This window comes from Neoarius graeffei, chromosome 13 (genome assembly GCF_027579695.1).
Source record: "Neoarius graeffei isolate fNeoGra1 chromosome 13, fNeoGra1.pri, whole genome shotgun sequence".
Taxonomy (NCBI): Eukaryota; Metazoa; Chordata; class Actinopteri; order Siluriformes; family Ariidae; genus Neoarius; species Neoarius graeffei.
In genome coordinates this window covers 41,865,047-41,874,744 of record NC_083581.1, presented here as the reverse complement: position 1 = coordinate 41,874,744, position 9,698 = coordinate 41,865,047, and the positions used below count along the sequence as shown (strand labels likewise).

The window sequence follows — 9,698 nt, the reverse complement described above, 5'->3', positions numbered from 1 at the left end:
CTCCTTGCTGTAAATTCAGAAAAAAAGATAGCAAACTGCCACTAACAATGTGCCCCAAATAAGCTCCACAGTGAAACAGGTTTGAGATTACTCCAGCATTTGCCAAAATTCTGACAGTGTTTATTGCTCAGATCAAACCAGAAAGAGAGAGAGCGGCAAAGCAAACAACAGAAGAAGAGACAGTAGAGAGAGACAGCCAATTTTAAAAGTCAATCTCCATATTTTAATAAAACAAGGATATCTGAAATCCAATTATTATTTTTACTCCACAGATACATATTACCAGATATAAAATGATCTTATTCTTATCAGAAGTAGAACACAAATGGATACACATTACCAGATACACATTACCAGAGATACAAAATGATCTTACTGTTATCAGAACTACAACACAAATGGATATTACTCTATCGAAACCTCTACATTTCAATGGGATAAGACTGATGCCAAGATAAATGTACGAGAGAGAGAGAGAGAGAGAGAGAGAGAGAGAGAGAGAGAGTTTGTGTGTGTGAGAGAGAGTGAGGGAGGGAGGGAGAAAGAGAGCCATTTAGTGACAGGTAATACAGTGGTTGAGAGACAGATACAGAGGGATTGTGAGTTTGTAAAGGATGCAGCCAGTACATTATTGAAATGTCCTTAATCTTCAAAATTCCATTGTTCATGTATTCCATCACCATTCCATAATGGGGTGTAGGTGCGTGTGTGTGTGTGTGTGTGTGTGTGTGTGTGTGTGTGTGTGTGTGAGAGAGAGAGAGAGAGAGAGAGAGAGAGAGAGAGAGAGAGTGAGTGAGTGTGTGTGTGTGTGTGTGAGAGAGAGGGGGGTAGAGAAAGAGAGAGGTATGAGTTTTTAAAGGTTGCAGCCAGTACATTACTGAAAAGTCCTTAATCTCCAAATGTCCATTGTTCATCATAATCATATGAGAAAGAAAGTCCTACTTGTTGCTGGCTTCTCCAAAGTCTTCATAGAAAGGTGGTGTGCAGAGGTATGGAACCCAAACTACAATAAACAACACAGCATTATAACAAAACAACTCAATACACTTTTTTTCTTTGATGATATGATCTATGAACACAAGTAATCCTTTGTCAAATCACATACCTTGTTCAGCAAGGGCTCACTGGCAGAAGTTGGTGTTGTCCATCCGTCTTGTCTCTTATTATCTTTTACTACTGTGACACAAGACGACAGCAAATCAATCATGGAACACTAGAAATAAATACCCAAAATGTATTGTTAAAATGAATACCTTCTCTTTGTCCCTGTCTTCCATTTCTTTGTCTGTACCCCTGTTTTTCTTCATCTGTGTGTCTGTTTTGCCTTTATGTTTCAGGTCTCTCTCTCTCCTTTGTGCCTTTCTTGCTTGTCTCTTCTCCATGTACTTCTCCTGGCCTTCATCATCTATATAATCCTATTGTTATTGTCTTTCTGGTCTCCAGAAAAGAGTGTAAAAGTGGTAGAAAGTCAACTGCTGCCACGATGCCCTGCAACTAAAACCGTCAAGCTATGACTGATACCTTTTTCCCCCTCAGTCACAATTTGACTCAATATCCACTTACTGTATGCTCTAACTTGCAACAATAAAAAGATTGCTTTAAAGTTGCTTCTTGAAAAAGGTTGCATATTTGACCGACAGCTATAATAATTAGATTGATTTGAATAAATAAATAAACAGGCTACTTCAGCTACTACTCTTGATATTCCAGATTATACATAAAAAAATTTAATTTGAAAAATGTAATTAGTTTCAGAAGTGCAGCTGCATTCTTTTTGCTTTGTGCCCTTTTTTTTGTTTAGCGCAACCACTCTCATAACTGCGCTTCATCTTGTTTACAGTTCCCTCTGCTTTGGTTTGAATTTCTGTCGCGCACCTGTCTACGTCGTCAGATCATGGACTAGTCCAATGTAAAACAACCAGGGGGGTGTGTGTGTGCTGGGACAAATACTATATACACATGAATTCGATATTCTGATGCTATTTTGGTGTGTTTTTCCATTTATATCGTTGACTACTTAATATTAGAGACAAATTAAGATTGCATATATATTGTTTGGTGTTTACCGTGACGGGGCTGACTGTTAGGGGTCCCCAAATTTTGGGGGCCCTAGGCAACCGCCTTGGTTTGCCTAATGGTAAGTCCGCCCCGTCCTCATTCAACTAGTCCATATATTCATCAGCCTGTTTTTAAACCCACCGCTATGCCTAAGATAATGAGATGAATGTGACACAATTTATCACCAACAATGACTTTATGGGTGCATTTTACTTTTTATTTTGTGTTTTCTATTTAGTTTTAGATGTAACACAACATGCCACTGGGCCAAGCAATAGTGACACTCAACTGTATGTTTAAAAATAAGAATATTCATAATCTCACACAATGAACAGGCATGACATGGCATCATGCAAACTTCATAACACAAAATCACACTGTGTCAAGCAACGGTGACACATAAAAAATAACTTCACACAATGAACAGGTGCAATTTTGTTCACCACCAACAGTGACTTTAGTGGGTGCATTTTACTTTTTTCCGATTTAGCGATACTCATAACAAAAATGGCATGGCATCATGCAGTCTTCATAACACAAAATTACACTGGGTCAAGCAATGACACATAAAAGATAACTTCACACAATGAACAAGTGCAGTTTTGTCAACCTACATGCAATGGTGGTACTACAGTAGCATTTACAGATTAGTATAACAAATAGATTTATAGATATAACTCCTTCTTATATTGGTGCCACCACAATTTCTACCACTTCATAACTTTTATCCCCCTTTCCTTCACAATCCACCTGGAATAACATCCATCTCTCTCCATACGTTCCTTTCTACTATTCCTTCCCCATACACTGATTTCCCACCTTACTTTCCAGAAAACTGCCAAAGACCAGACAAAACAAGGAATCAATAAATATCATCAGAGCAGACTTGACCTCATTCTTGGCATTACAGTAAGGCAGGCCTACTGGGTTTGAATTAAATGATAGCTAACGTTAAAGGCGTTGTGCGGTAATTTCAGCAATCAGGCTATATCATGTGTCAAAATGTCGGGTTTGGTGGGTTATTCAAGCCCCTCGGTTTCCCGCGATCTCAGTGTCACGATGCGCCCGCTACAAGCATTTAAAGTTGACGCGCACAGCCAAATTTAGGCAGCCAGCCGTTAACTAGGTCAACTTATGTGTGGCATCATACCAGTAACCTCCCTTGGGTGATGCTGGCCTGTCGCCATGTTTTCTCTATAGCGTGCATTTACCAGAGATGTTTACATTGCGGATTTTGTGGATTTATTCAGTTTGTGGATAGTTTTGAACACTCAAAACACTATGAAATGATGTATTAATATTCTGTGATACAAAATGCCTAATTGGTGTATTGTGTTTGGCTGTAACAACGAACACTGAACACTATTTGTGACTGTTGTTATCAATGGATCTGATTTCAAGGTCATGGCTAGGTATTGATAGAAAAAAAATGTTTTTTTAAAAACACATGTTTTAAGTGGGGCGGCACGGTGGTGTAGTGGGTAGCGTTGTCGCCTCACAGCAAGAAGGTCCTGGGTTCGAGCCCCGTGGCCTTTCTGTGCGGAGTTTGCATGTTCTCCCCGTGTCCGCGTGGGTTTCCTCCGGGTGCTCCGGTTTCCCCCACAGTCCAAAGACATGCAGGTTAGGTTAACTGGTGACTCTAAATTGACCGTAGGTGTGAATGTGAGTGTGAATGGCTGTCTGTGTCTATGTGTCAGCCCTGTGATGACCTGGCGACTTGTCCAGGGTGTACCCCGCCTTTCGCCCGTAGTCAGTTGGGATAGGCTCCAGCTTGCCTGCGACCCTGTAGAAGGATAAAGCGACTAGAGATAATGAGATGAGATGTTTTAAGTGTTTCTATGTATCATCATTAATTGTACAAAATGATTTTCATACATTTATGTATTTGTCATATCTTTCTTTGTCACATGAAGTGTTGTCTTGATAACATATGTGGCGCATAATTTTAGCAAATGGATGACAGAAGATTAATTGAAAGATTTATGCCACAGAGCTGCCTTTAACTAATAATTATCACTTATTACTGACGATTGTACGTTTACTAAACAATACAATACAAAGCTCAATACTCCCAGCCTATAACATACTGAATATCAAGTTAAAATCAACCGCAATAAAAGGAAAATGATGAAAACTGGAATATCAAGGGGTCTACTGTATCAGAAGGCCCACTGCATTTCGCGAGATCGCAAGCTGTCAAGTTGCTAGAATTCAATCTTTCTAGCTATACTTTCACCCCCTACAGCTATCAGTATTACACATAATCATAGATTAATCACACAGCATTCTAATTCAAGTGAAAATGGTCTTTAAAAATACACACAAGTAGTGATTTAGTCAGAGAAACCAACCAAAACAAGTCTTCAAGTCGCCGGTCTTCTTCATTCTCGTCTTCGTTTCTGTCGTCGTCAGAACTGTCCTCATTTTCTTCTGAAGATGAGCGCTCAGGTTCAAATCTGTAAGGCTGGATACCACCAGGACATTCAGCTGTCAAAATCTCTACTTGTGGGCCATTTTCTTCTTCTGTATCGGTAAAATCAAAGCTAATTTCCTCAGCATCGCTCCTATTTTCTGGTGTGTCCGCTATTGCAACTGCACCGAGTGGTTACTGGTATGACGTCACGCAGCTGTTCCATTGACCGAGAGGGGGCGCTGCGAACGCGGGAAATTTCAAGTGATGGGCATGACCAAATAAGGACCGATTACAACCGCGGGAAGCTTTTGAAAAATCGACGGTCAATTTATTTCGAATCTCGAAAGCATTCTGGTGCAGAATAATGCGACTTTTATCGCCACTGCGTGACGCCTTTAAGCTAGCTGATACATCTCCTAACATTGACTAGCCAGCTAACTGCACTAACATTTCCATTGGGACAAAAAAAACCCTGTCCTGTGGGGAAATTTTGACTGACTTTCCACTTCTTTGTAAAGAATGTCCTTATGTCCATTGTGTCTGGGGAGGAGCAAATACTGCAAACAATTCATCATCAACCAAGAATACCCCATTAGGCTAAGCTTATTTCACTGTTTAGTTGAATATTAATTTAACGTGTCCTAGGGTTAATTTTGAGGACACATAACAAAAGAATAAGGTTTTAGCAAAAGCTAGACATTGTGAGGTTGCAATGTGGCTGACGTCACCTCCTCCACTTTCCAGCAGCTGTTTTTTAAAAGAAAGGAATATTCATAATAACATTAGACTTGTCTTAGATTTAATTGATTATAGTGATTTAATTGAGAATGACAGTTTTATTCTTTTCTTAGATTTTTATAAGGCATTTGACTCTGTAGAGCATCCTTTTATTTTAGAAACTCTCACACGATTTGGATTTGGAAAAAAATTTAGAAATACAAGTAGTATGCTCTATAACGATATAAATAGCTCAGTGTCTTTAGGCCACGGAACATACAAAAGATTCAGCATCAAAAGGGGCATTCGTCAAGGTTGTGGAAGCTCACCTTTGCTGTTTATAATGGTTGCAGAGATGCTCGCCATTTTAATTAAAAACAGTAATATTGCTGGTATTGAGGTCATGGGTAAATCATTAATAATTAGTCAGTTAGCTGATGACACAGCCCTTTTTTTAAAGAATAAACATCAAATTCCCTTGGCTCAACAACTTATTGTTAAATTTTCTAAAGCCTCAGGCCTGCAACTAAACTTGAATAAATGCGAACTATTTGCTTTAAAAGACCATCCCTTGCAATCGTTGTACAATATAAAGGTGAAGAAAGAGGTGAAATACTTAGGTATAGTCATTACAAAAGATAGTAATATTCGGGATAAAGCAAATATATCTGATAATGTTGACAAATGTAAACTAATCTTAAATAGATGGTTAAAGCGAGATGTCACTGTCTTTGGCAGGATATTACTGACCAAAATGGAGAGTCTCTCTAGATTAATTTATCCTGCGTATTCCCTCCCTATTTCAAAAAGAATGATAAAAACATTTAATAGATTAAACTTTAACTTCATTTGGAAGAACAAATGTCATTATATAGGTAAAGATGATCTAATCAAACCCTATGGTGAGGGAGGGGGAAATGCAATAGATTTTGACATCATGAACGGTGTACTAAAACTTAAATGGCTAAAGTCTTTTCTAAATAATAGTCACTCTATCTGGTATTACATACCCAACCTCATTTTCAATAAGCTCGGTGGAATCGACTTCCTATTAAAATGTGATTTTGAGTTAAATAAACTTCCTCAGACACTTTCTGACTTTCATCAACAGGTCCTCCTTTATTGGAAAATAATATTTAAGCATAATTTTACCCCTCATAATAGCCCAGTGTGGAATAATAGGTATATATTGGTTAATAGAAAATCTATTTTTATTGAGGAATGGTTTTCCAAAGGTGTGTGGGCTATTGCTCACTTTATGAATGATGGACAGATTTTACAACATGGTCATTTCTGTCAGAAATTTCAGATTCAATGTACAAAAAGAAAATACAACCAAATCGTAAAGGCTATTCCTGTACCAATCCGAACTATGGTGGAACAGGATATGGTGTACTCTGATATTTCTCCTAGACTGAGACAACTTTGGATTGAAGGTGTCGAATTTTGTAATAAAAAGTGCGATAACAAATTTTTAAGACGTTCCTTACAAAATATTTGCTTTCCTAATTCTGTCAAAAGAGATTACATATTAAAAGATTTTGAAACAGTAGAAATTAAAAAGATTAGAACTAAATATCTCTCCTTTCTAATTCCCTTCAAAGCGAAAGAAATACAGTTCAAAGTTTTGAATAGAATTTACCCAACCAAAGAATTTCTGAAGAAGAAATTTAAATTTGAAACTGGTAAATGTGTGTTTTGTGAAACAGAGGAGGAGGATTTGGAACATCTTTTCTTTCTATGTGATTTAATACAAAGATTTTGGATTGATTTTCAGGCTTGGCTACAGTCTAGGGGGATTCAGTTTGCCCCTTTATCCATTAAAGAAATTAAATTTGGAGTGTTTTTAAATAATAACAAAATTGAATATGGTATTAATAATTTACTACTTTTAGGTAAACACTTTATTCACAAATGTCGTTTTTTTAAAACTAAACCTTATGTTACACACTGGAAGAATGACCTCAAGCTTTTTGCCAAAGCTTTAAAGTTAGTTGAAAATAAGGATGTTGGTTATTTTATATCCTTTTTGGATGACTTTGATTTACTCGATTAACATATGTAAAGATAGTTAAGTAGCCCCTTTCTTGTTCATATTTTTTACTTTATTGCTATGTGTGTGTTTTACTACTTTGATGTTTTTGGATCTGTATATATATGGTGCTCTATTTGTTTGTATTTTGAATGTTTTGGGAAATAAAAGGAAAAAAAAAAAAACTTTCCAGCAGCTGCACCAACATTTCTCTGCTCGCGCTGAGATTCACTTCACTCGCGCGCGGTGAGCTGTTGTAGGGAACGCCCGGAAAACCCGGAGTGGATTTTCAGTGCTCTGTGTATTCTCTTATCGATCAAGTGGAATGGATTCTTTCACGAAGCAATAGAAACGGCGCTGGGTGAACTAATATTTTATGTTAAATATGTGTGTGTGTGTGGGGGGGGGGGGGGGGGGGGGGGGTCCAAACGAAGAATTATGAAATGTGAGGGGGACATGTCCCCTTCACATTCAATGGTGGCGATGCCCATGCTTGTCGTAGCCCCATAATATGCACAATCCCGCCAGCGGAACGTTGTACTACTAGTCATCAAAAAGACTTTACTACCATAGTACTACACTACTATGACATTACACAGAGTCTTAAGTAAGTACATTACGACTTGATCATTGCCATTCTGGTAACAGCAAATTTATAACGGGCCGTGTCCGCGACGTAGCATACAACACACGATGAGAAATGTTTAAACGACCATGTAAAGCTGTTAACATTCTGTTGGCTAATACAGAGCCCAACGTTAACCCAAGGCAATAACAGCAATAACTTTAAATGTTTTGTTGCAAAGCCTAATCGTTATGCTGAAATTAATTTCGTGTTGGGGGGCAGGCCAGGCCAGGTCGTCCGACTTAGCAAGCATCAATAATATAAGGCTAATTAGGGCACTAATTCTTGTCACTCACTGAAATTGATTCGTAAAGCATACCTTTTTCTTTTGCTCGTTTCTCCTCCTCTTCTTTCCTTTTCTTCCGGAATTGGGCACCTGATGGCATGGGCGTAACCACCATAGGCACTGGGGGGGACATGTCCCCCCCAATATTGGGAAAGTACCAATCTGCCCCCCCCCATATTTGGCGTATTAAATCAATATGAGACAAATAATATGCCATCCTGAAGCTTTGACCTTTTCCTATCCATTAGATCTATCTCCGAGTATGACTCCGTTTATTTGTCATTCGACCTCCTCCTGAATGATTCCCCCTGCCTTCCCCCAACACAAACTCACCGTCAGTGTGTAGTGGTGATCACCTAACGCGAGAGGTGAGACTGAACCATTTCAACTTGACCAATTGACCACCACGACCACAATAATCTTGGGAATTCATTCGGTTCATACACACAATCAAACGTACAGCCATTTTGAAGTTGTTTGGATTGTTCTGCTTTTCTGTTCTCTCCTCTTTCTTGCGCGCACACGCACACACAAAAGCGTTTGCTCAGTGTAATGTAATGTGGTCTGCACATTTGAGAGGCGTCTTGAGTTTGTGTCCTATGCATTGCGGCACCATATTTGGTTTGTTATTTAAATTATACGGGGTTTTGTGCCCACAGCAAACGTGACGCATGATGGCTTTTGCTGCATGTTACACTTGTGTGTGTGTAACACTGCTGCAAACCCTTAATTACAATTGAGCTACAAGAACTGACCAACTTCAGGTATAGAGATCTTGCATGTGACGTCACAGCCGATCCAGATTGTGACAGACGCCATCGTGTCGGTCAAACGCCATATTCCGCCTTCTACTTCTACTTCTGGTTCTACTTCTACCTTTTCTTCTGGAAAACCCTACTATATACAATTCTACTACAACGGCTGCGGCTACAAGCTCTCCCTACCTGTGCACGGTTTTTATGTTTTTTGTGTGTATTTTTGTGTGTTGTTCGTCTGTACCGGACTTCAATATCCACTACAACCGTATGGACTTACTGGACATTGGTTTCCAGCAGAAAATGACGGTTTGTAGCGATTTCCATCGCATGCACAACATTCTGGACGAGAAAAAAAAAAAACCACATTCCGGACGAGGCAGATTGCGAGGCCAGCGGGGTCTCCATGGATTGTTATCAGAAGCAAAGCAAAAGAGGCGGCGCCGGGAGCCGAAGCAAAAGCGAGGCTACAGGCAGAGCCGGCCTGTTGACTAAGCTCAGAAAACAGCCACTCAAATCTCCACTGCCAAGCCTCTACCTCTCCAACGCCAGATCCATGTATATGTGGCAGGATGGACTGGGTGAAAATATAGTTTGTTTACCTTATGTCCATGGGTCTCTCTTTCTCTCTCTCTCGTTACTCTGATCATGCTGATTATGATTGGGCTCCCCCCCCTTCCCAACTTTTCCGTTTTGGTTTTGGTTGGCTCTCTGCATTGCTCTGTGACAGCCAATCGCCTGATTCCTGGTTGGCTCTGTGCTTTCTCTTGGCAGCCAATCGCGTTACCGGCGGGATATTATAGTTTGTATAC

At 39.4% G+C, this 9,698-nt stretch overlaps 1 long non-coding RNA gene across 1 annotated transcript; it reads right to left on the bottom strand.

Annotated features, from left to right (window-relative positions):
• Window positions 1–447: 447 nt before the first annotated feature.
• LOC132896109 (uncharacterized) lies at window positions 448–1,160 on the bottom strand. Its single transcript, XR_009655934.1, has 3 exons — window positions 1,106–1,160; window positions 943–1,003; window positions 448–647 (listed from the first exon to the last, which is right to left on the bottom strand). It is a non-coding gene; the product is annotated as an uncharacterized LOC132896109 (long non-coding RNA).
• Window positions 1,161–9,698: the final 8,538 nt, after the last annotated feature.